Here is a 27,500-nt window from a genome sequence, read left to right as displayed (position 1 = left end):
CAAACACAGACACAGAAACGTTTCAAATACTGTCTGGAGGGAGGTAGAGACGCTCCACGTCCTAGACAAACACAGAAACGTTTCAAATACTGTCTGGAGGGAGGTAGGGACGCTCCACGTCCTAGACAAACACAAACACAGAAACGTTTCAAATACTGTCTGGAGGGAGGTAGGGACGCTCCACTGAAACAGAGCAGTACCTTCTCCAGACAGCTAGACTGACCATAACAGCTGAAACAGAGCAGTACCTTCTCCAGACAGCTAGACTGACCATACCAGCTGAAACAGAGCAGTACCTTCTCCTCCATACAGCTAGACTGACCATACCAGCTGAAACAGAGCAGTACCTTCTCCTCCATACAGCTAGACTGACCATACCAGCTGAAACAGAGCAGTACCTTCTCCTCCAGACAGCTAGACTGATCATAACAGCTGAAACAGAGCAGTACCTTCTCCATACAGCTAGACTGACCATACCAGCTGAAACAGAGCAGTACCTTCTCCAGACAGCTAGACTGACCATAACAGCTGAAACAGAGCAGTACCTTCTCCATACAGCTAGACTGACCATAACAGCTGAAACAGAGCAGTACCTTCTCCTCCATACAGCTAGACTGACCATACCAGCTGAAACAGAGCAGTACCTTCTCCTCCATACAGCTAGACTGACCATACCAGCTGAAACAGAGCAGTACCTTCTCCTCCAGACAGCTAGACTGACCATACCAGCTGAAACAGAGCAGTACCTTCTCCTCCATACAGCTAGACTGACCATACCAGCTGAAACAGAGCAGTACCTTCTCCATACAGCTAGACTGACCATACCAGCTGAAACAGAGCAGTACCTTCTCCTCCATACAGCTAGACTGACCATACCAGCTGAAACAGAGCAGTACCTTCTCCTCCATACAGCTAGACTGACCATACCAGCTGAAACAGAGCAGTACCTTCTCCATACAGCTAGACTGACCATACCAGCTGAAACAGAGCAGTACCTTCTCCTCCATACAGCTAGACTGACCATACCAGCTGAAACAGAGCAGTACCTTCTCCTCCAGACAGCTAGACTGACCATACCAGCTGAAACAGAGCAGTACCTTCTCCTCCATACAGCTAGACTGACCATACCAGCTGAAACAGAGCAGTACCTTCTCCATACAGCTAGACTGACCATACCAGCTGAAACAGAGCAGTACCTTCTCCTCCAGACAGCTAGACTGACCATACCAGCTGAAACAGAGCAGTACCTTCTCCTCCAGACAGCTAGACTGACCATACCAGCTGAAACAGAGCAGTACCTTCTCCTCCAGACAGCTAGACTGACCATACCAGCTGAAACAGAGCAGTACCTTCTCCCTCCATACAGCTAGACTGACCATACCAGCTGAAACAGAGCAGTACCTTCTCCTCCAGACAGCTAGACTGACCATACCAGCTGAAACAGAGCAGTACCTTCTCCTCCAGACAGCTAGACTGACCATACCAGCTGAAACAGAGCAGTACCTTCTCCAGACAGCTAGACTGACCATAACAGCTGAAACAGAGCAGTACCTTCTCCTCCATACAGCTAGACTGACCATACCAGCTGAAACAGAGCAGTACCTTCTCCATACAGCTAGACTGACCATACCAGCTGAAACAGAGCAGTACCTTCTCCTCCAGACAGCTAGACTGACCATACCAGCTGAAACAGAGCAGTACCTTCTCCTCCTTACAGCTAGACTGACCATACCAGCTGAAACAGAGCAGTACCTTCTCCTCCAGACAGCTAGACTGACCATACCAGCTGAAACAGAGCAGTACCTTCTCCTCCAGACAGCTAGACTGACCATACCAGCTGAAACAGAGCAGTACCTTCTCCTCCAGACAGCTAGACTGACCATACCAGCTGAAACAGAGCAGTACCTTCTCCAGACAGCTAGACTGACCATACCAGCTGAAACAGAGCAGTACCTTCTCCTCCTTACAGCTAGACTGACCATACCAGCTGAAACAGAGCAGTACCTTCTCCTCCAGACAGCTAGACTGACCATACCAGCTGAAACAGAGCAGTACCTTCTCCATACAGCTAGACTGACCATACCAGCTGAAACAGAGCAGTACCTTCTCCATACAGCTAGACTGACCATACCAGCTGAAACAGAGCAGTACCTTCTCCTCCATACAGCTAGACTGACCATACCAGCTGAAACAGAGCAGTACCTTCTCCTCCATACAGCTAGACTGACCATACCAGCTGAAACAGAGCAGTACCTTCTCCTCCAGACAGCTAGACTGACCATACCAGCTGAAACAGAGCAGTACCTTCTCCTCCAGACAGCTAGACTGACCATACCAGCTGAAACAGAGCAGTACCTTCTCCATACAGCTAGACTGACCATACCAGCTGAAACAGAGCAGTACCTTCTCCTCCATACAGCTAGACTGACCATACCAGCTGAAACAGAGCAGTACCTTCTCCAGACAGCTAGACTGACCATACCAGCTGAAACAGAGCAGTACCTTCTCCTCCATACAGCTAGACTGACCATACCAGCTGAAACAGAGCAGTACCTTCTCCTCCATACAGCTAGACTGACCATACCAGCTGAAACAGAGCAGTACCTTCTCTCCATACAGCTAGACTGACCATACCAGCTGAAACAGAGCAGTACCTTCTCCTCCAGACAGCTAGACTGACCATACCAGCTGAAACAGAGCAGTACCTTCTCCTCCATACAGCTAGACTGACCATACCAGCTGAAACAGAGCAGTACCTTCTCCTCCATACAGCTAGACTGACCATACCAGCTGAAACAGAGCAGTACCTTCTCCTCCAGACAGCTAGACTGACCATACCAGCTGAAACAGAGCAGTACCTTCTCCTCCAGACAGCTAGACTGACCATACCAGCTGAAACAGAGCAGTACCTTCTCCTCCAGACAGCTAGACTGACCATACCAGCTGAAACAGAGCAGTACCTTCTCCTCCATACAGCTAGACTGACCATACCAGCTGAAACAGAGCAGTACCTTCTCCTCCAGACAGCTAGACTGACCATACCAGCTGAAACAGAGCAGTACCTTCTCCTCCAGACAGCTAGACTGACCATACCAGCTGAAACAGAGCAGTACCTTCTCCTCCAGACAGCTAGACTGACCATACCAGCTGAAACAGAGCAGTACCTTCTCCTCCATACAGCTAGACTGACCATACCAGCTGAAACAGAGCAGTACCTTCTCCATACAGCTAGACTGACCATCCCAGCTGAAACAGAGCAGTACCTTCTCCTCCGCCTGACTTTTGCAGCATTATCACCTGTTGCCTGTTGCCCAACTGCTACAGCATCCTTGCTATAATACTAATTCTGAAGCATGGGGGTTTATCTATCTGCATTTACCCCATTCGTCCTGATTGTTTTTCATAATAATGATTATTATTATAAACAGTTCATGTTAATTATGATTTATTATTCAATCCAAAAATACATTATTGGATTCTATATTACAAAGTCTGTCGTTGCCCTTTTAAGACGTCATTTCCCCTTTAAGACGTCATTTCCCCTTTAAGACGTCATTTCCCCTTTAAGACGTTATTTCCCCTTTAAGACGTTATTTCCCCTTTAAGACGTTATTTCCCCGTTAAGACGTCATTGCCCTTTAAGACGTCGTTTCCCCTTTAAGACGTTGTTTGCCCTTTAAGACGTCGTTTCCCCTTTAAGACCTTCCCTTTAAGACGTCGGTTTCCCTTTAAGACGTCATTTCCCTTTAAGACGTCATTTCCCCTTTAAGACGTCATTTCCCCTTTAAGACGTCATTTCCCCTTTAAGACGTCATTTCCCCTTTAAGACGTCATTTCCCCGTTAAGACGTCGTTTCCCCTTTAAGACGTCGTTGCCCTTTTAAGACGTCAGTTTCCCTTTAAGACATCATTTCCCCTTTAAGACGTCATTTCCCCTTTAAGACGTCATTTCCCCTTTAAGACGTCATTTCCCCTTTAAGACGTTATTTCCCCTTTAAGACGTTATTTCCCGTTAAGACGTCATTGCCCTTTTAAGACGTCGTTTCGTTGCCCTTTTAAGACGTTGTTTCCCCTTTAAGACGTCGTTTCCCCTTTAAGACGTCGGTTTCCCTTTAAGACGTCGGTTTCCCTTTAAGACGTCATTTCCCCTTTAAGACGTCATTTCCCCTTTAAGACGTCATTTCCCCTTTAAGACGTTATTTCCCCGTTAAGACGTCATTGCCCTTTTAAGACGTCGTTTCCCCTTTAAGACGTCGTTGCCCTTTTAAGACGTTGTTTCCCCTTTAAGACGTCAGTTTCCCTTTAAGACGTCATTTCCCCTTTAAGACGTCATTTCCCCTTTAAGACGTCATTTCCCCTTTAAGACGTCATTTCCCCTTTAAGGACTCAGTTGTGCAGCTCCAACTAAACTATGATCCAGTTGTAACTGTAAATTTAAAACGATGCCCTTAATTATTAGAGTAGAGAAAAAAACTGGTAGCAATGGAAAGCATGGGATGCTTTTCAATAAAGAGTTAGGGTTAAACTAAACCGAAGGTTAGGGTTAGGGTTAAACTAAACCGAAGGTTAGGGTTAGGGTTAAACTAAACCGAAGGTTAGGGTTAGGGTTAAACTGAACCTAAGGTTAGGGTTAAACTAAACCGAAGGTTAGGGTTAAACTAAACCGAAGGTTAGGGTTAAACTGAACCTAAGGTTAGGGTTAGGGTTAAACTAAACCGAAGGTTAGGGTTAGGGTTAAACTAAACCGAAGGTTAGGGTTAGGGTTAAACTAAACCGAAGGTTAGGGTTAGGGTTAAACTAAACCGAAGGTTAGGGTTAGGGTTAAACTAAACCGAAGGTTAGGGTTAGGGTTCAACTAAACCGAAGGTTAGGGTTAAACTGAACCTAAGGTTAGGGTTAAACTAAACCGAAGGTTAGGGTTAAAACTGAACCTAAGGTTAGGGTTAGGGTTAAACTAAACCGAAGGTTAGGGTTAGGGTTAAACTGAACCGAAGGTTAGGGTTAAACAAAACCGAAGGTTAGGGTTAGGGTTAAACTGAACCGAAGGTTGGGGTTAGGGTTAAACTAAACCGAAGGTTAGGGTTAGGGTTAAACTAAACCGAAGGTTAGGGTTAAAACTAAACCTAAGGTTAGGGTTAGGGTTAAACTAAACTATTCGAAGGTTAGGGTTAGGGTTAAACTGAACAGAAGGTTAGGGTTAAACAAAACTGAGGTTAGGGTTGTTCTGTCCCTGGGGAGCTCCACTACTCCAGGGTTCAGAGGGACTGACTGTCTGTGTGTCCGTCCCTCTGAGCTCCACTACTCCAGGTTAGGGACTGACTGTCTGTGTTCAAGCTCCAAACCCAGTCTGAAGGTTCAGAGGGTTGGTGTCTGTCCCTCTGAGCTCCACTACTCCAGTTTGGATCAGAGGGACTGACTGTCTGTGTGTCTGTCCCTCTGAGCTCCACTACTCCAGTCTGGATCAGAGGGACTGACTGTCTGTGTGTCCGTCCCTCTGAGCTCCACTACTCCAGTCTGGATCAGAGGGACTGACCTGTCTGTGTGTCCGTCCCTCTGAGCTCCACTACTCCAGTCTGGATCAGAGGGACTGACTGTCTGTGTGTCCGTCCCTCTGAGCTCCACTACTCCAGTCTGGATCAGAGGGACTGACTGTCTGTGTGTCTGTCCCTCTGAGCTCCACTACTCCAGTCTGTATCAGAGGGACTGACTGTCTGTGTGTCCGTCCCTCTGAGCTCCACTACTCCAGTCTGTATCAGAGGGACTGACTGTCTGTGTGTCAGTCCCTCTGAGCTCCACTACTCCAGTCTGTATCAGAGGGACTGACTGTCTGTGTGTCTGTCCCTCTGAGCTCCACTACTCCAGTTTGGATCAGAGGGACTGACTGTCTGTGTGTCTGTCCCTCTGAGCTCCACTACTCCAGTCTGGATCAGAGGGACTGACTGTCTGTGTGTCCGTCCCTCTGAGCTCCACTACTCCAGTCTGGATCAGAGGGACTGACTGTCTGTGTGTCCGTCCCTCTGAGCTCCACTACTCCAGTCTGGATCAGAGGGACTGACTGTCTGTGTGTCCGTCCCTCTGAGCTCCACTACTCCAGTCTGGATCAGAGGGACTGACTGTCTGTGTGTCCGTCCCTCTGAGCTCCACTACTCCAGTCTGGATCAGAGGGACTGACTGTCTGTGTGTCCGTCCCTCTGAGCTCCACTACTCCAGTCTGGATCAGAGGGACTGACTGTCTGTGTGTCCGTCCCTCTGAGCTCCACTACTCCAGTCTGGATCAGAGGGACTGACTGTCTGTGTGTCCGTCCCTCTGAGCTCCACTACTCCAGTCTGGATCAGAGGGACTGACTGTCTGTGTGTCCGTCCCTCTGAGCTCCACTACTCCAGTCTGGATCAGAGGGACTGACTGTCTGTGTGTCCGTCCCTCTGAGCTCCACTACTCCAGTCTGGATCAGAGGGACTGACTGTCTGTGTGTCCGTCCCTCTGAGCTCCACTACTCCAGTCTGGATCAGAGGGACTGACTGTCTGTGTGTCCGTCCCTCTGAGCTCCACTACTCCAGTCTGGATCAGAGGGACTGACTGTCTGTGTGTCCGTCCCTCTGAGCTCCACTACTCCAGTCTGGATCAGAGGGACTGACTGTCTGTGTGTCCGTCCCTCTGAGCTCCACTACTCCAGTCTGGATCAGAGGGACTGACTGTCTGTGTGTCCGTCCCTCTGAGCTCCACTACTCCAGTCTGGATCAGAGGGACTGACTGTCTGTGTGTCCGTCCCTCTGAGCTCCACTACTCCAGTCTGGATCAGAGGGACTGACTGTCTGTGTGTCCGTCCCTCTGAGCTCCACTACTCCAGTCTGGATCAGAGGGACTGACTGTCTGTGTGTCCGTCCCTCTGAGCTCCACTACTCCAGTCTGGATCAGAGGGACTGACTGTCTGTGTGTCCGTCCCTCTGAGCTCCACTACTCCAGTCTGGATCAGAGGGACTGACTATCTGTGTGTCCGTCCCTCTGAGCTCCACTACTCCAGTCTGGATCAGAGGGACTGACTGTCTGTGTGTCCGTCCCTCTGAGCTCCACTACTCCAGTCTGGATCAGAGGGACTGACTGTCTGTGTGTCCGTCCCTCTGAGCTCCACTACTCCAGTCTGGATCAGATCTGATTGAGTGTCCGTCCCTCTGAGCTCCACTACTCCAGTCTGGATCAGAGGGACTGACTGTCTGTGTGTCCGTCCCTCTGAGCTCCACTACTCCAGTCTGGATCAGAGGGACTGACTGTCTGTGTGTCCGTCCCTCTGAGCTCCACTACTCCAGTCTGGATCTGATTGTCTGTGTGTCCGTCCCTCTGAGCTCCACTACTCCAGTCTGGATCAGAGGGACTGACTGTCTGTGTGTCCGTCCCTCTGAGCTCCACTACTCCAGTCTGGATCAGAGGGACTGACTGTCTGTGTGTCCGTCCCTCTGATCTCCACTACTCCAGTCTGGATCAGAGGGACTGACTGTCTGTGTGTCCGTCCCTCTGAGCTCCACTACTCCAGTCTGGATCAGAGGGACTGACTGTCTGTGTGTCCGTCCCTCTGATCTCCACTACTCCAGTCTGGATCAGAGGGACTGACTATCTGTGTGTCCGTCCCTCTGAGCTCCACTACTCCAGTCTGTAGGGACTGATTGTCTGTGTGTCCGTCCCTCTGAGCTCCACTACTCCAGTCTGGATCAGAGGGACTGACTGTCTGTGTGTCCGTCCCTCTGAGCTCCACTACTCCAGTCTAGATCAGAGGGACTGACTGTCTGTGTGTCCGTCCCTCTGAGCTCCACTACTCCAGTCTAGATCAGAGGGACTGACTGTCTGTGTGTCCGTCCCTCTGAGCTCCACTACTCCAGTCTGGATCAGAGGGACTGACTGTCTGTGTGTCCGTCCCTCTGAGCTCCACTACTCCAGTCTGGATCAGAGGGACTGACTGTCTGTGTCCGTCCCTCTGAGCTCCACTACTCCAGTCTGGATCAGAGGGACTGACTGTCTGTGTGTCCGTCCCTCTGATCTCCTCTAGGGTCGTCCGCTAGGGGTTGTTGAGGTCACACACACATCACAGGTACAGGACAGGAAGTACTACAGGCCCAACAGGAAGGGGATGTCACCTTAAACAGTCCGAGAACAACCAGCTCCTCTGAGGCGACGAAGCGATCTGATTGGTTCAGGTCAGTGATGATGTCAGCGCTAGGCCCCGCCCTCCTCTTTAGCCACGTTACGATGGAGGCCGAACTCTGGAAAACTGAGAGAGATTGTGTGTGTGTGTAATGTGTGTGTAATGTGTGTGTGTGTAGTCGCTCCTCTCTCTGGGGATTCCCAGTAGTGTGTGTGTGTGTGTGTGTGTGTGTGTGTGTGTGTGTGTGTGTGTGTGTGTGTGTGTGTGTGTGTGTGTGTGTGTGTGTGTGTGTGTGTGTGTGTGTGTGTGTGTGTGTGTGTGTGTGTGTGTGTGTGTGTGTGTGTGTGTGTGTATGTGTTGTGTATTATTTATGTGTGTGTGTGTGTGTGTGTACCTGGGCAGGGTACAGGGTTGTGTCTGTCTCCTGATAGGTAGAGCCGTAGAGGGGGTGGAGTCGTGGCGTTCAGTTCCTTGGTCAGATTGGTTTCCTTGGAGACGTCGACTACGCCCAGTTTCACCTCCGAACCAATCAGCTGCTCCGCGGCTCCACGGAACGCCAACGCCAGCCGCTGGGAATCCCCAGAGAGAGGAGCGACTACACACACACACACATTACACACACACATCACACACACACATTACACACACATTACACACACACACACACATCACACACACATCACACACACATTACACACACACACATTACACACACATTACACACACATCACACACACATTACACACACATTACACACACACACATTACACACACACACATTACACACACATTACACACACATTACACACACATTACACACACATTACACACACATTACACACACACTACTGGGAATGCCCAGAGAGAGGAGCGACTACACACACACACACACATTACACACACACACATTACACACACATTACACACACATTACACACACATTACACACACATTACACACACATTACACACACATTACACACACATTACACACACACACATCACACACATTACACACACACATCACACACACACATCACACACACACATCACACACACATTACACACACACACATTACACACACATTACACACGCACATTACACACACATTAGACACGCACATTACACACACACACACATTACATACATATTACACACACACATTGTACACACATTACACACACACATTACACACATACACATTACACACACACACACACACACTTTACATACACACACACACACACACACATTCTACACACAGACATTACACACACACATATTACACACACACACATTACACACTCACATATTACACACACACACATTACACACACATTGTACACACATTACACATACACATTACACACATACACATTACACACACACACACACACACTTTACATACACATTACACACACACACACATTCTACACACAGACATTACACACACACATATTACACACACACACATTACACACATACACATTACACACACACACACACACACACACTTTACATACACATTACACACACACACACATTCTACACACAGACATTACACACACACATATTACACACACACACATTACACACTCACATATTACACACACACACATTACACACACATTGTACACACATTACACACACATTACACACACATTACACACACATTACACACACACACATTATACACACACACATTACACACACACACGCTTTCGTTGGGTGGCCCTCGCTTCATACTCGTCGCCAAACCCACTAGCTCCAGGTCATCTATAAGTCTCTGCTAGGTAAAGCCCCGCCTTATCTCAGCTCACTGGTCACCATAGCAGCACCCACCCATAGCACGCGCTCCAGCAGGTATATCTCACTGGTCACCCCCAAAGCCAATTCCTCCTTTGGCCTCCTTTCCTTCCAGTTCTCTGCTGCCCATGACTGGAACGAATTGCAAAAATCTCTGAAGCTGGAGACTCACATGTCCCTCACTAGCTTTAAGCACCAGCTGTCAGAGCAGCTTACAGATCACTGTACCTGTACATAGCCCATATGTAAATAGCCCATCCAACTACCTCATCCCCATACTGTATTTATTCATTTATCTTGCTCCTTTGCACCCCAGTATCTCTGTTTAATTTTTTTCTACTGTATTATTGACTGTATGTTTGTTTATTCCATGTGTAACTCTATTGTTGTTTGTGTCGAACCCGGGACCACCCAGGTCGTAGAATGTATGCACACATGACTGTAAGTCTTTGGAAAAAGCCTACCTGGTTAAATGGGTAAATAAAATATATATATGTAAATGAGAACTTGTTCTCAACTAGCCTACCTGGTTAAATAAAGGTGAAATAAAATTTAAAAAAATATATAACTACTACTATGACCCCATATAACTACTACTATGACCCCATATAACTACTACTATGACCCCATATAACTACTACTATGACCCCATATAACTACTACTATGACCCCATATAATTACTACTATGACCCCATATAACTACTACTATGACCCCATATAACTACTACTATGACCCCATATAACTACTACTATGACCCCATATAACTACTACTATGACCCCATATAACTACTACTATGACCCCATATAACTACTACTATGACCCCATATAACTACTACTATGACCCCATATAACTACTACTATGACCCCATATAACTACTACTATGACCCCATATAACTACTACTATGACCCCATATAACTACTACTATGACCCCATATAATTACTACTATGACCCCATATAACTACTACTATGACCCCATATAACTACTACTATGACCCCATATAACTACTACTATGACCCCATATAACTACTACTATGACCCCATATAACTACGACTATGACCCCATATAACTACTACTATGACCCCATATAACTACTACTATGACCCCATATAACTACTATATAACTACTACTATGACCCCATATAACTACTACTATGACCCCATATAACTACTACTATGACCCCATATAACTACTACTATGACCCCATATAACTACTACTATGACCCCATATAACTACTACTATGACCCCATATAACTACTACTATGACCCCATATAACTACTACTATGACCCCATATAACTACTACTAAGTCCCCAGATACAATATATATACAAGAGTATCTGGACACCCCTTCAAATTAGTGGATTAGTGTATTTCCGCACACAGCCACGTAATCTCCATAGACAAACATTGGCAGTAGAATGGAGCTCAGTGACTTTCAACGTGGCAATGTCATAGGATGCCACCTTTCCAACAAGTCCGTCACATTTCTGCCCTGCTAGAGCTGGTCAACTGGTCTAACCCTAACCCCCCCGGTCAACTTGTCTAACCCTAACCCCCCTGGTCAACTGGTCTAACCCTAACCCCCCTGGTCAACTGGTCTAACCCTAACCCCCCCGGTCAACTTGTCTAACCCTAACCCCCCTGGTCAACTGGTCTAACCCTAACCCCCCTGGTCAACTGGTCTAACCCTAACCCCCCTGGTCAACTGGTCTAACCCTAACCCCTGGTCAACTGGTCTAACCCTAACCCCCCTGGTCAACTGGTCTAACCCCTGGTCAACTGGTCTAACCCTAACCCCCTGGTCAACTGGTCTAACCCTAACCCCCCGGTCAACTGGTCTAACCCTAAACCCCCCTGGTCAACTGTTCTAACCCTAACCCCCTGGTCAACTGTTCTAACCCTAACCACCCCTGGTCAACTGGTCTAACCCCCTGGTCAACTGGTCTAACCCCCTGGTCAACTGGTCTAACCCTAACCCCCCGGTCAACTGTTCTAACCCTAACCCCCTGGTCAACTGGTCTAACCCCCTGGTCAACTGTTCTAACCCTAACCCCCCGGTCAACTGGTCTAACCCTAACCCCCTGGTCAACTGGTCTAACCCCTGGTCAACTGTTCTAACCCTAACCCCCTGGTCAACTGGTCTAACCCTAACCCCCTGGTCAACTGGTCTAACCCTAAACCCCCTGGTCAACTGGTCTAACCCTAACCCCCCTGGTCAACTGTTCTAACCCTGGTCAACTGGTCTAACCCTAACCCCCGGTCCTGCTAGAGCTGGTCAACTGGTCTAACCCTAACCCCCCGGTCCTGCTAGAGCTGGTCAACTGGTCTAACCCTAACCCCCGGTCCTGCTAGGCTGGTCAACTGGTCTAACCCTAACCCCCGGTCCTGCTAGAGCTGGTCAACTGGTCTAACCCTAAACCCCCGGTCCTGCTAGAGCTGGTCAACTGGTCTAACCCTAACCCCCCAGTCCTGCTAGAGCTGGTCAACTGGTCTAACCCTAACCCCCGGTCCTGCTAGAGCTGTTCAACTGGTCTAACCCTAACCCCCGGTCCTGCTAGAGCTGGTCAACTGGTCTAACCCTAACCCCCCTGGTCAACTGGTCTAACCCTAACCCCGGTCCTGCTAGAGCTGGTCAACTGGTCTAACCCTATAATCCCCCGGTTCTGCTAGAGCTGGTCAACTGGTCTAACCCTAACCCCCCTGGTCAACTGGTCTAGCCCTAACCCCCTGGTCAACTGGTCTAGCCCTAACCCCCTGGTCAACTGGTCTAACCCTAACCCCCGGTCCTGCTAGAGCTGGTCAACTGGTCTAACCCTAACCCCGGTCCTGCTAGAGCTGGTCAACTGGTCTAACCCTAATCCCCCGGTCCTGCTAGAGCTGGTCAACTGGTCTAACCCTAACCCCCCGGTCCTGCTAGAGCTGATCAACTGGTCTAACCCTAAATCCCCCCGGTCCTGCTAGAGCTGGTCAACTGGTCTAACCCTAACCCCCGGTCCTGCTAGAGCTGGTCAACTGGTCTAACCCTAACCCCCCCGGTCCTGCTAGAGCTGGTCAACTGGTCTAACCCTAACCCCCGGTCCTGCTAGAGCTGGTCAACTGGTCTAACCCTAACCCCCCCGGTCCTGCTAGAGCTGGTCAACTGGTCTAACCCTAACCCCCCCGGTCCTGCTAGAGCCGGCCTACAGGGAGGAGGTGAGGGCCCTCGGAGTGTGGTGTCAGGAAAATAACCTCACACTCAACGTCAACAAAACTAAGGAGATGATTGTGGACTTCAGGAAACAGCAGAGGGAACACCCCCCTATCCACATCGATGGAACAGTAGTGGAGAGGGTAGCTAGTTTTAAGTTCCTCGGCATACACATCACAGACAAACTGAATTGGTCCACTCACACTGATAGCGTCGTGAAGAAGGCGCAGCAGCGCCTATTCAACCTCAGGAGACTGAAGAAATTCGGCTTGTCACCAAAAGCACTCACAAACTTCTACAGATGCACAATCGAGAGCATCCTGGCGGGCTGTATCACCGCCTGGTACGGCAACTGCTCCGCCCTCAACCGTAAGGCTCTCCAGAGGGTAGTGAGGACTGCACAATGCATCACCGGGGGCAAACTACCTGCCCTCCAGGAAACCTACACCACCCGTTGTTACAGGAAGGCCATAAAGATCATCAAGGACATCAACCACCCGAACCACTGCCTGTTCACCCCGCTATCATCCAGAAGGCGAGGTCAGTACAGGTGCATCAAAGCTGGGACCGAGAGACTGAAAAACAGCTTCTATCTCAAGGCCATCAGACTGTTAAACAGCCACCACTAACACTGAGTGGCTGCTGCCAACACACTGTCATTGACACTGACCCAACTCCAGCCATTTTAATAATGGGAATTGATGGGAAATGATGTAAATATATCACTAGCCACTTTAAACAATGCTACCTTATATAATGTTACTTACCCTACATTATTCATCTCATATGCATATGTATATACTGTACTCTACATCATCGACTGCATCCTTATGTAACACATGTATCACTAGCCACTTTAACTATGCCACTTTGTTTACTTTGTCTACACACTCATCTCATATGTATATACTGTACTCGATACCATCTACTGTATGCTGCTCTGTACCATCACTCATTCATATATCCTTATGTACATGTTCCTTATCCCCTTACACTGTGTATAAGACAGTAGTTTTGGAATTGTTAGTTAGATTACTTGTTGGTTATCACTGCATTGTCGGAACTAGAAGCACAAGCATTTCGCTACACTCGCATTAACATCTGCTAACCATGTGTATGTGACAAATAAAATTTGATTTGATTTGATTTGATTTGGTCTAACCCTAACCCCCCCGGTCCTGCTAGAGCTGGTCAACTGGTCTAAACCTAATCCCCCCGGTCCTGCTAGAGCTGGTCAACTGGTCTAACCCTAACCCCCCCGGTCCTGCTAGAGCTGGTCAACTGGTCTAACCCTAACCCCGGTCCTGCTAGAGCTGGTCAACTGGTCTAACCCTAACCCCCCCGGTCCTGCTAGAGCTGGTCAACTGGTCTAAACCTAATCCCCCCGGTCCTGCTAGAGCTGGTCAACTGGTCTAACCCTAACCCCCCCGGTCCTGCTAGAGCTGGTCAACTGGTCTAACCCTAACCCCCCGGTCCTGCTAGAGCTGGTCAACTGGTCTAACCCTGGTCTAGAGCTGGTCAACTGGTCTAACCCTAACCCCCCGGTCCTGCTAGAGCTGGTCAACTGGTCTAACCCTAAGCCCCCGGTCCTGCTAGAGCTGGTCAACTGGTCTAACCCTAACCCCGGTCCTGCTAGAGCTGGTCAACTGGTCTAACCCCCCCCGGTCCTGCTAGAGCTGGTCAACTGGTCTAACCCTAACCCCCGGTCCTGCTAGAGCTGGTCAACTGGTCTAACCCTAACCCCCCGGTCCTGCTAGAGCTGGTCAACTGGTCTAACCCTATAACCCCCGGTCAACTGTTAGTGCTGTTCCTGTGAAGTGGAAGCATTTGGGAGCAACAACGGCTCAGCCTTGAAGTGGTAGGCCACACAAGCTCACAGAACAGAACCACCCAGTGCTGAAGAGTGTAGAGGGTAAAAAAATAATCTTTCCATGGTTACATCACTCACTACCACGGTTACATCCCTCACTACCACGGTTACATCACATCACTACCACGGTTACATCACTCACTACCACGGTTACATCACTCACTACCACGGTTACATCACTCACTACCACGGTTACATCACTCACTACCACGGTTACATCACTCACTACCATAGTTACATCACTCACTACCACGGTTACATCACTCACTACCACGGTTACCACATATAGTACTCAGGGTTAGTATTAGCTACAGTACTCAGGGTTAGTATTAGCTATAGTACTCAGGGTTAGTATTAGCTATAGTACTCAGGGTTAGTATTAGCTACAGTACTCAGGGTTAGTATTAGCTACAGTACTCAGGGTTAAAGGTTAGAGGGTTAGTATTAGCTACAGTACTCAGGGTTAAAGGTTAGAGGGTTAGAGGGTTAGTATTAGCTACAGTACTCAGGGTTAGTATTAGCTACAGTACTCAGGGTTAGTATTAGCTACAGTACTCAGGGTTAAAGGTTAGAGGGTTAGTATTAGCTACAGTACTCAGGGTTAAAGGTTAGAGGGTTAGAGGGTTAGTATTAGCTACAGTACTCAGGGTTAAAGGTTAGAGGGTTAGTATTAGCTACAGTACTCAGGGTTAGTATTAGCTATAGTACTCAGGGTTGGTATTAGCTACAGTACTCAGGGTTAGTATTAGCTACAGTACTCAGGGTTAGTATTAGCTACAGTACTCAGGGTTAGTATTAGCTATAGTACTCAGGGTTAAAGGTTAGGGGGTTAGTAGTAGCTACAGTACTCAGGGTTAAAGGTTAGGGGGTTAGTATTAGCTACAGTACTCAGGGTTAGTATTAGCTACAGTGCTCAGGGTTAGTATTAGCTATAGTACTCAGGGTTAGTATTAGCTATAGTACTCAGGGTTAGTATTAGCTACAGTACTCAGGGTTAGTATTAGCTACAGTACTCAGGGTTAGTATTAGCTATAGTACTCAGGGTTAGTATTAGCTATAGTACTCAGGGTTAAAGGTTCGGGGGTTAGTAGTAGCTACAGTACTCAGGGTTAGTATTAGCTACAGTACTCAGGGTTAGTATTAGCTACAGTACTCAGGGTTAAAGGTTAGGGGGTTAGTATTAGCTATAGTACTCAGGGTTAGTATTAGCTACAGTACTCAGGGTTAAAGGTTAGAGGGTTAGTATTAGCTACAGTACTCAGGGTTAGTATTAGTTACAGTACTCAGGGTTAGTATTAGCTACAGAACTCAGGGTTAAAGGTTAGAGGGTTAGTATTAGCTACAGTACTCAGGGTTAAAGGTTAGAGGGTTAGTATTAGCTATAGTACTCAGGGTTAAAGGTTAGAGGGTTAGTATTAGCTACAGAACTCAGGGTTAAAGGTTAGAGGGTTAGTATTAGCTATAGTACTCAGGGTTAAAGGTTAGAGGGTTAGTATTAGCTACAGTACTCAGGGTTAAAGGTTAGAGGGTTAGTATTAGCTACAGTACTCAGGGTTAAAGGTTAGAGGGTTAGTATTAGCTATAGTACTCAGGGTTAAAGGTTAGAGGGTTAGAGGGTTAGTATTAGCTATAGAACTCAGGGTTAAAGGTTAGAGGGTTAGTATTAGCTATAGTACTCAGGGTTAAAGGTTAGAGGGTTAGTATTAGCTACAGTACTCAGGGTTAGTATTAGCTACAGTACTCAGGGTTAAAGGTTAGGGGGTTAGTATTAGCTATAGTACTCAGGGTTAGTATTAGCTACAGTACTCAGGGTTGGTATTAGCTATAGTACTCAGGGTTAGTATTAGCTATAGTACTCAGGGTTAAAGGTTAGAGGGTTAGTATTAGCTACAGTACTCAGGGTTAAAGGTTAGGGGGTTAGTATTAGCTACATAACTCAGGGTTAAAGGTTAGAGGGTTAGTATTATCTATAGTACTCAGGGTTAAAGGTTAGAGGGTTAGTATTAGCTACAGTACTCAGGGTTAGTATTAGCTACATTACTCAGGGTTAGTATTAGCTACAGTACTCAGGGTTAAAGGTTAGGGGGTTAGTATTAGCTATAGTACTCAGGGTTAAAGGTTAGAGGGTTAGAGGGTTAGTATTAGCTACAGTACTCAGGGTTAAAGGTTAGAGGGTTAGTATTAGCTACAGTACTCAGGGTTAGTATTAGCTACAGTACTCAGGGTTAGTATTAGCTACAGTACTCAGGGTTAGTATTAGCTACAGTACTCAGGGTTAAAGGTTAGGGGGTTAGTATTAGCTATAGTACTCAGGGTTAGTATTAGCTACAGTACTCAGGGTTAGTATTAGCTACAGTACTCAGGGTTAAAGGTTAGAGGGTTAGTATTAGCTATAGTACTCAGGGTTAGTTTTAGCTATAGTACTCAGGGTTAGTATTAGCTACAGTACTCAGGGTTAGTATTAGCTAAAGTACTCAGGGTTAGTATTAGCTACAGTACTCAGGGTTAGTTTTAGCTACAGTACTCAGGGTTAGTATTAGCTACAGTACTCAGGGTTAGTATTAGCTACAGTACTCAGGGTTAAAGGTTAGAGGGTTAGTATTAGCTACAGTACTCAGGGTTAAAGGTTAGGGGGTAGGTATTAGCTATAGTACTCAGGGTTAAAGGTTAGGGGGTTAGTATTAGCTACAGTACTCAGGGTTAAAGGTTAGAGGGTTAGTATTAGCTACAGTACTCAGGGTTAAAGGTTAGAGGGTTAGTATTAGCTACAGTACTCAGGGTTAAAGGTTAGAGGGTTAGTATTAGCTACAGTACTCAGGGTTAGTATTAGCTATAGTACTCAGGGTTAAAGGTTAGAGGGTTAGTATTAGCTACAGTACTCAGGGTTAAAGGTTAGAGGGTTAGAGGGTTAGTATTAGCTACAGTACTCAGGGTTAGTATTAGCTACAGTACTCAGGGTTAGTATTAGCTACAGTACTCAGGGTTAGTATTAGCTACAGTACTCAGGGTTAAAGGTTAGAGGGTTAGTATTAGCTACAGTACTCAGGGTTAAAGGTTAGAAGGTTAGTATTAGCTACAGTACTCAGGGTTAAAGGTTAGAGGGTTAGTATTAGCTACAGTACTCAGGGTTAGTATTAGCTACAGTACTCAGGGTTAGTATTAGCTACAGTACTCAGGGTTAAAGGTTAGAGGGTTAGTATTAGCTATAGTACTCAGGGTTAAAGGTTAGAGGGTTAGTATTAGCTATAGCACTCAGGGTTAGTATTAGCTATAGTACTCAGGGTTAGTATTAGCTATAGTACTCAGGGTTAGTATTAGCTATAGTACTCAGGGTTAGTATTAGCTATAGTACTCAGGGTTAGTATTAGCTATAGTACTCAGGGTTAGTATTAGCTACAGTACTCAGGGTTAGTATTAGCTACAGTACTCAGGGTTAAAGGTTAGAGGGTTAGTATTAGCTACAGTACTCAGGGTTAAAGGTTAGAGGGTTAGTATTAGCTATAGCACTCAGGGTTAGTATTAGCTATAGTACTCAGGGTTAGTATTAGCTATAGTACTCAGGGTTAGTATTAGCTATAGTACTCAGGGTTAGTATTAGCTATAGTACTCAGGGTTAGTATTAGCTATAGTACTCAGGGTTAGTATTAGCTATAGTACTCAGGGTTAGTATTAGCTATAGTACTCAGGGTTAGTATTAGCTATAGTACTCAGGGTTAGTATTAGCTACAGTACTCAGGGTTAGTATTAGCTACAGTACTCAGGGTTAAAGGTTAGAGGGTTAGTATTAGCTACAGTACTCAGGGTTAAAGGTTAGGGGGTTAGTATTAGCTACAGTACTCAGGGTTAAAGGTTAGAGGGTTAGTATTAGCTACAGTACTCAGGGTTAAAGGTTAGAGGGTTAGTATTAGCTACAGTCCTCAGGGTTAAAGGTTAGGGGGTTAGTATTAGCTATAGTACTCAGGGTTAAAGGTTAGAGGGTTAGTATTAGCTACAGTACTCAGGGTTAAAGGTTAGAGGGTTAGAGGGTTAGTATTAGCTACAGTACTCAGGGTTAGTATTAGCTACAGTACTCAGGGTTAGTATTAGCTACAGTACTCAGGGTTAAAGGTTAGAGGGTTAGTATTAGCTACAGTACTCAGGGTTAAAGGTTAGAGGGTTAGTATTAGCTACAGTACTCAGGGTTAGTATTAGCTACAGTACTCAGGGTTAGTATTAGCTACAGTACTCAGGGTTAAAGGTTAGAGGGTTAGTATTAGCTACAGTACTCAGGGTTAGTATTAGCTACAGTACTCAGGGTTAAAGGTTAGAGGGTTAGTATTAGCTACAGTACTCAGGGTTAAAGGTTAGAGGGTTAGTATTAGCTACAGTACTCAGGGTTAGTATTAGCTACAGTACTCAGGGTTAGTATTAGCTACAGTACTCAGGGTTGGTATTAGCTACAGTACTCAGGGTTAGTATTAGCTACCGTACTCAGGGTTGGTATTAGCTACAGTACTCAGGGTTAGTATTAGCTACAGTACTCAGGGTTAGTATTAGCTACAGTACTCAGGGTTAGTATTAGCTACAGTACTCAGGGTTAAAGGTTAGAGGGTTAGTATTAGCTACAGTACTCAGGGTTAGTATTAGCTACAGTACTCAGGGTTAGTATTAGCTACAGTACTCAGGGTTAGTATTAGCTACAGTACTCAGGGTTAGTATTAGCGACAGTACTCAGGGTTAAAGGTTAGGGGGTTAGTATTAGCTACAGTACTCAGGGTTAAAGGTTAGAGGGTTAGTATTAGCTATAGTACTCAGGGTTAAAGGTTAGAGGGTTAGTATTAGCTACAGTACTCAGGGTTAAAGGTTAGGGGGTTAGTATTAGCTATAGTACTCAGGGTTAGTATTAGCTATAGTACTCAGGGTTAGTATTAGTTACAGTACTCAGGGTTAGTATTAGCTATAGTACTCAGGGTTAGTATTAGCTACAGTACTCAGGGTTAGTATTAGCTACAGTACTCAGGGTTAAAGGTTAGGGGGTTAGTATTAGCTACAGTACTCAGGGTTAGTATTAGCTATAGTACTCAGGGTTAGTATTAGTTACAGTACTCAGGGTTAGTATTAGCTATAGTACTCAGGGTTAGTATTAGCTAAAGTACTCAGGGTTAGTATTAGCTATAGTACTCAGGGTTAGTATTAGTTACAGAACTCAGGGTTAGTATTAGCTATAGTACTCAGGGTTGGTATTAGCTATAGTACTCAGGGTTAGTATTAGCTACAGTACTCAGGGTTAAAGGTTAGAGGGTTAGTATTAGCTACAGTACTCAGGGTTAGTATTAGCTATAGTACTCAGGGTTAGTATTAGCTATAGTACTCAGGGTTAGTATTAGCTATAGTACTCAGGGTTAGTATTAGCTATAGTACTCAGGGTTAGTATTAGCTACAGTACTCAGGGTTAGTATTAGCTACAGTACTCAGGGTTAGTATTAGCTACAGTACTCAGGTTAGTATTAGCTATAGTACTCAGGGTTAGTATTAGCTATAGTACTCAGGGTTAGTATTAGCTATAGTACTCAGGGTTAGTATTAGCTACAGTACTCAGGGTTAGTATTAGCTACAGTACTCAGGGTTAGTATTAGCTACAGTACTCAGGGTTAGTATTAGCTACAGTACTCAGGGTTAGTATTAGCTACAGTACTCAGGGTTAAAGGTTAGAGGGTTAGTATTAGCTACAGTACTCAGGGTTAGTATTAGCTACAGTACTCAGGGTTAAAGGTTAGAGGGTTAGTATTAGCTACAGTACTCAGGGTTAAAGGTTAGAGGGTTAGTATTAGCTACAGTACTCAGGGTTAGTATTAGCTACAGTACTCAGGGTTAAAGGTTAGAGGGTTAGTATTAGCTATAGTACTCAGGGTTAGTATTAGCTACAGTACTCAGGGTTAGTATTAGCTACAGTACTCAGGGTTAAAGGTTAGAGGGTTAGTATTAGCTACAGTACTCAGGGTTAAAGGTTAGAGGGTTAGTATTAGCTACAGTACTCAGGGTTAAAGGTTAGAGGGTTAGTATTAGCTATAGTACTCAGGGTTAAAGGTTAGAGGGTTAGTATTAGCTACAGTACTCAGGGTTAGTATTAGCTACAGTACTCAGGGTTAGTATTAGCTACAGTACTCAGGGTTAAAGGTTAGAGGGTTAGTATTAGCTACAGTACTCAGGGTTAAAGGTTAGAGGGTTAGTATTAGCTACAGTACTCAGGGTTAGTATTAGCTACAGTACTCAGGGTTAGTATTAGCTACAGTACTCAGGGTTAAAGGTTAGAGGGTTAGTATTAGCTACAGTACTCAGGGTTAGTATTAGCTACAGTACTCAGGGTTAAAGGTTAGAGGGTTAGTATTAGCTACAGTACTCAGGGTTAAAGGTTAGAGGGTTAGTATTAGCTACAGTACTCAGGGTTAGTATTAGCTACAGTACTCAGGGTTAGTATTAGCTACAGTACTCAGGGTTGGTATTAGCTACAGTACTCAGGGTTAGTATTAGCTACCGTACTCAGGGTTGGTATTAGCTACAGTACTCAGGGTTAGTATTAGCTACAGTACTCAGGGTTAGTATTAGCTACAGTACTCAGGGTTAGTATTAGCTACAGTACTCAGGGTTAAAGGTTAGAGGGTTAGTATTAGCTACAGTACTCAGGGTTAGTATTAGCTACAGTACTCAGGGTTAGTATTAGCTACAGTACTCAGGGTTAGTATTAGCTACAGTACTCAGGGTTAGTATTAGCGACAGTACTCAGGGTTAAAGGTTAGGGGGTTAGTATTAGCTACAGTACTCAGGGTTAAAGGTTAGAGGGTTAGTATTAGCTATAGTACTCAGGGTTAAAGGTTAGAGGGTTAGTATTAGCTACAGTACTCAGGGTTAAAGGTTAGGGGGTTAGTATTAGCTATAGTACTCAGGGTTAGTATTAGCTATAGTACTCAGGGTTAGTATTAGTTACAGTACTCAGGGTTAGTATTAGCTATAGTACTCAGGGTTAGTATTAGCTACAGTACTCAGGGTTAGTATTAGCTACAGTACTCAGGGTTAAAGGTTAGGGTTAAAGGGGGTTAGTATTAGCTACAGTACTCAGGGTTAGTATTAGCTATAGTACTCAGGGTTAGTATTAGTTACAGTACTCAGGGTTAGTATTAGCTATAGTACTCAGGGTTAGTATTAGCTAAAGTACTCAGGGTTAGTATTAGCTATAGTACTCAGGGTTAGTATTAGTTACAGAACTCAGGGTTAGTATTAGCTATAGTACTCAGGGTTGGTATTAGCTATAGTACTCAGGGTTAGTATTAGCTACAGTACTCAGGGTTAAAGGTTAGAGGGTTAGTATTAGCTACAGTACTCAGGGTTAGTATTAGCTATAGTACTCAGGGTTAGTATTAGCTATAGTACTCAGGGTTAGTATTAGCTATAGTACTCAGGGTTAGTATTAGCTATAGTACTCAGGGTTAGTATTAGCTATAGTACTCAGGGTTAGTATTAGCTACAGTACTCAGGGTTAGTATTAGCTACAGTACTCAGGGTTAGTATTAGCTATAGTACTCAGGGTTAGTATTAGCTATAGTACTCAGGGTTAGTATTAGCTATAGTACTCAGGGTTAGTATTAGCTACAGTACTCAGGGTTAGTATTAGCTACAGTACTCGGGGTTAGTATTAGCTACAGTACTCAGGGTTAGTATTAGCTACAGTACTCAGGGTTAGTATTAGCTACAGTACTCAGGGTTAAAGGTTAGAGGGTTAGTATTAGCTACAGTACTCAGGGTTAGTATTAGCTACAGTACTCAGGGTTAAAGGTTAGAGGGTTAGTATTAGCTACAGTACTCAGGGTTAAAGGTTAGAGGGTTAGTATTAGCTACAGTACTCAGGGTTAGTATTAGCTACAGTACTCAGGGTTAAAGGTTAGAGGGTTAGTATTAGCTACAGTACTCAGGGTTAAAGGTTAGAGGGTTAGTATTAGCTATAGTACTCAGGGTTAGTATTAGCTACAGTACTCAGGGTTAGTATTAGCTACAGTACTCAGGGTTAAAGGTTAGAGGGTTAGTATTAGCTACAGTACTCAGGGTTAAAGGTTAGAGGGTTAGTATTAGCTACAGTACTCAGGGTTAAAGGTTAGAGGGTTAGTATTAGCTATAGTACTCAGGGTTAAAGGTTAGAGGGTTAGTATTAGCTACAGTACTCAGGGTTAGTATTAGCTACAGTACTCAGGGTTAGTTTTAGCTACAGTACTCAGGGTTAAAGGTTAGAGGGTTAGTATTAGCTATAGTACTCAGGGTTAAAGGTTAGAGGGTTAGAGGGTTAGTATTAGCTACAGTACTCAGGGTTAAAGGTTAGAGGGTTAGTATTAGCTACAGTACTCAGGGTTAGTATTAGCTACAGTACTCAGGGTTAGTATTAGCTACAGTACTCAGGGTTAGTATTAGCTACAGTACTGAGGGTTAGTATTAGCTATAGTACTGAGGGTTAGTATTAGCTATAGTACTCAGGGTTAGTATTAGCTACAGTACTCAGGGTTAGTATTAGCTACAGTACTCAGGGTTAGTATTAGCTATAGTACTCAGGGTTAGTATTAGCTATAGTACTCAGGGTTAGTATTAGCTATAGTACTCAGGGTTAGTATTAGCTACAGTACTCAGGGTTAGTATTAGCTACAGTACTCAGGGTTAGTATTAGCTACAGTACTCAGGGTTAGTATTAGCTACAGTACTCAGGGTTAGTATTAGCTACAGTACTCAGGGTTAAAGGTTAGAGGGTTAGTATTAGCTACAGTACTCAGGGTTAGTATTAGCTACAGTACTCAGGGTTAAAGGTTAGAGGGTTAGTATTAGCTACAGTACTCAGGGTTAAAGGTTAGAGGGTTAGTATTAGCTACAGTACTCAGGGTTAGTATTAGCTACAGTACTCAGGGTTAAAGGTTAGAGGGTTAGTATTAGCTATAGTACTCAGGGTTAGTATTAGCTACAGTACTCAGGGTTAGTATTAGCTACAGTACTCAGGGTTAAAGGTTAGAGGGTTAGTATTAGCTACAGTACTCAGGGTTAAAGGTTAGAGGGTTAGTATTAGCTACAGTACTCAGGGTTAAAGGTTAGAGGGTTAGTATTAGCTATAGTACTCAGGGTTAAAGGTTAGAGGGTTAGTATTAGCTACAGTACTCAGGGTTAGTATTAGCTACAGTACTCAGGGTTAGTATTAGCTACAGTACTCAGGGTTAAAGGTTAGAGGGTTAGTATTAGCTACAGTACTCAGGGTTAAAGGTTAGAGGGTTAGTATTAGCTACAGTACTCAGGGTTAGTATTAGCTACAGTACTCAGGGTTAGTATTAGCTACAGTACTCAGGGTTAAAGGTTAGAGGGTTAGTATTAGCTACAGTACTCAGGGTTAGTATTAGCTACAGTACTCAGGGTTAAAGGTTAGAGGGTTAGTATTAGCTACAGTACTCAGGGTTAAAGGTTAGAGGGTTAGTATTAGCTATAGTACTCAGGGTTAAAGGTTAGAGGGTTAGTATTAGCTACAGTACTCAGGGTTAAAGGTTAGGGGGTTAGTATTAGCTATAGTACTCAGGGTTAGTATTAGCTATAGTACTCAGGGTTAGTATTAGTTACAGTACTCAGGGTTAGTATTAGCTATAGTACTCAGGGTTAGTATTAGCTACAGTACTCAGGGTTAGTATTAGCTACAGTACTCAGGGTTAAAGGTTAGGGGGTTAGTATTAGCTACAGTACTCAGGGTTAGTATTAGCTATAGTACTCAGGGTTAGTATTAGTTACAGTACTCAGGGTTAGTATTAGCTATAGTACTCAGGGTTAGTATTAGCTAAAGTACTCAGGGTTAGTATTAGCTATAGTACTCAGGGTTAGTATTAGTTACAGAACTCAGGGTTAGTATTAGCTATAGTACTCAGGGTTAGTATTAGCTATAGTACTCAGGGTTAGTATTAGCTACAGTACTCAGGGTTAAAGGTTAGAGGGTTAGTATTAGCTACAGTACTCAGGGTTAGTATTAGCTATAGTACTCAGGGTTAGTATTAGCTATAGTACTCAGGGTTAGTATTAGCTATAGTACTCAGGGTTAGTATTAGCTATAGTACTCAGGGTTTATTAGCTACAGTACTCAGGGTTAGTATTAGCTACAGTACTCAGGGTTAGTATTAGCTACAGTACTCAGGGTTAGTATTAGCTATAGTACTCAGGGTTAGTATTAGCTATAGTACTCAGGGTTAGTATTAGCTATAGTACTCAGGGTTAGTATTAGCTACAGTACTCAGGGTTAGTATTAGCTACAGTACTCAGGGTTAGTATTAGCTACAGTACTCAGGGTTAGTATTAGCTACAGTACTCAGGGTTAGTATTAGCTACAGTACTCAGGGTTAAAGGTTAGAGGGTTAGTATTAGCTACAGTACTCAGGGTTAGTATTAGCTACAGTACTCAGGGTTAAAGGTTAGAGGGTTAGTATTAGCTACAGTACTCAGGGTTAAAGTTAGAGGGTTAGTATTAGCTACAGTACTCAGGGTTAGTATTAGCTACAGTACTCAGGGTTAAAGGTTAGAGGGTTAGTATTAGCTATAGTACTCAGGGTTAGTATTAGCTACAGTACTCAGGGTTAGTATTAGCTACAGTACTCAGGGTTAAAGGTTAGAGGGTTAGTATTAGCTACAGTACTCAGGGTTAAAGGTTAGAGGTTAGTATTAGCTACAGTACTCAGGGTTAAAGGTTAGAGGGTTAGTATTACATAGTACTCAGGGTTAAGTTAGAGGGTTAGTATTAGCTACAGTACTCAGGGTTAGTATTAGCTACAGTACTCAGGGTTAGTATTAGCTACAGTTAGGGTTAAAGGTTAGAGGTTAGTATTAGCTACAGTACTCAGGGTTAAAGGTTAGAGGGTTAGTATTAGCTACAGTACTCAGGGTTAGTATTAGCTACAGTACTCAGGGTTAGTATTAGCTACAGTACTCAGGGTTAAAGGTTAGAGGGTTAGTATTAGCTACAGTACTCAGGGTTAGTATTAGCTACAGTACTCAGGGTTAAAGGTTAGAGGGTTAGTATTAGCTACAGTACTCAGGGTTAAAGGTTAGAGGGTTAGTATTAGCTACAGTACTCAGGGTTAGTATTAGCTACAGTACTCAGGGTTAGTATTAGCTACAGTACTCAGGGTTGGTATTAGCTACAGTACTCAGGGTTAGTATTAGCTACCGTACTCAGGGTTGGTATTAGCTACAGTACTCAGGGTTAGTATTAGCTACAGTACTCAGGGTTAGTATTAGCTACAGTACTCAGGGTTAGTATTAGCTACAGTACTCAGGGTTAAAGGTTAGAGGGTTAGTATTAGCTACAGTACTCAGGGTTAGTATTAGCTACAGTACTCAGGGTTAGTATTAGCTACAGTACTCAGGGTTAGTATTAGCTACAGTACTCAGGGTTAGTATTAGCGACAGTACTCAGGGTTAAAGGTTAGGGGGTTAGTATTAGCTACAGTACTCAGGGTTAAAGGTTAGAGGGTTAGTATTAGCTATAGTACTCAGGGTTAAAGGTTAGAGGGTTAGTATTAGCTACAGTACTCAGGGTTAAAGGTTAGGGGGTTAGTATTAGCTATAGTACTCAGGGTTAGTATTAGCTATAGTACTCAGGGTTAGTATTAGTTACAGTACTCAGGGTTAGTATTAGTTACAGTACTCAGGGTTAGTATTAGCTATAGTACTCAGGGTTAGTATTAGCTACAGTACTCAGGGTTAGTATTAGCTACAGTACTCAGGGTTAAAGGTTAGGGGGTTAGTATTAGCTACAGTACTCAGGGTTAGTATTAGCTATAGTACTCAGGGTTAGTATTAGTTACAGTACTCAGGGTTAGTATTAGCTATAGTACTCAGGGTTAGTATTAGCTAAAGTACTCAGGGTTAGTATTAGCTATAGTACTCAGGGTTAGTATTAGTTACAGAACTCAGGGTTAGTATTAGCTATAGTACTCAGGGTTGGTATTAGCTATAGTACTCAGGGTTAGTATTAGCTACAGTACTCAGGGTTAAAGGTTAGAGGGTTAGTATTAGCTACAGTACTCAGGGTTAGTATTAGCTATAGTACTCAGGGTTAGTATTAGCTATAGTACTCAGGGTTAGTATTAGCTATAGTACTCAGGGTTAGTATTAGCTATAGTACTCAGGGTTAGTATTAGCTATAGTACTCAGGGTTAGTATTAGCTACAGTACTCAGGGTTAGTATTAGCTACAGTACTCAGGGTTAGTATTAGCTATAGTACTCAGGGTTAGTATTAGCTATAGTACTCAGGGTTAGTATTAGCTATAGTACTCAGGGTTAGTATTAGCTACAGTACTCAGGGTTAGTATTAGCTACAGTACTCGGGGTTAGTATTAGCTACAGTACTCAGGGTTAGTATTAGCTACAGTACTCAGGGTTAGTATTAGCTACAGTACTCAGGGTTAAAGGTTAGAGGGTTAGTATTAGCTACAGTACTCAGGGTTAGTATTAG

At 44.5% G+C, this 27,500-nt stretch overlaps 1 pseudogene; it reads right to left on the bottom strand.

Annotated features, from left to right (window-relative positions):
- LOC124022870 overlaps positions 1 to 27,500 on the bottom strand; it is a 64,131-nt pseudogene that overhangs the window by 33,625 nt on the left and 3,006 nt on the right.

This window comes from Oncorhynchus gorbuscha, unplaced genomic scaffold (genome assembly GCF_021184085.1).
Source record: "Oncorhynchus gorbuscha isolate QuinsamMale2020 ecotype Even-year unplaced genomic scaffold, OgorEven_v1.0 Un_scaffold_1461, whole genome shotgun sequence".
In the NCBI taxonomy this organism is placed as follows: domain Eukaryota; kingdom Metazoa; phylum Chordata; class Actinopteri; order Salmoniformes; family Salmonidae; genus Oncorhynchus; species Oncorhynchus gorbuscha.
This window is presented reverse-complemented; position numbering and strand designations above follow the sequence as displayed.